We start from the raw sequence: 245 nt of genomic DNA, 5'->3' as shown, positions 1-245 counted from the left end.
CACGGGTGTCCCACTGGGGTGCTGGGTGTCAGGATGCAGAGGGGATGGGCTGCGGGGCTGTCAGGCTTGATGCAGGGGTGGCACGGGTGCCCAGAAGCTGGGTCGCACGGGTGCTGGGTGGCAGAGGTGCAGGGGTGTTGGCATGCCGGGCTGTTAGGGGTGCCAGGGTGCTGGTGTGCCGGGGTGCCACAGTGCCAACGATGTCCCCATTTCCTGCCCCAGGTGTGGTTCCAGAACCGCCGGGC

The 245-nt window shown here is 68.2% G+C and overlaps 1 protein-coding gene across 1 annotated transcript in view; it reads left to right on the top strand.

Moving 5' to 3' along the window:
- The window catches only part of LOC104488807 (LIM/homeobox protein Lhx4), a gene marked incomplete at both ends in the record, with an annotated part of 1,332 nt that overhangs the window by 755 nt on the left and 332 nt on the right, over nt 1-245 (top strand). The window lies entirely within an intron of this gene.

This window comes from Buceros rhinoceros, unplaced genomic scaffold (genome assembly GCF_000710305.1).
Source record: "Buceros rhinoceros silvestris isolate BGI_N320 unplaced genomic scaffold, ASM71030v1 scaffold40352, whole genome shotgun sequence".
In the NCBI taxonomy this organism is placed as follows: domain Eukaryota; kingdom Metazoa; phylum Chordata; class Aves; order Bucerotiformes; family Bucerotidae; genus Buceros; species Buceros rhinoceros.
This window is presented reverse-complemented; position numbering and strand designations above follow the sequence as displayed.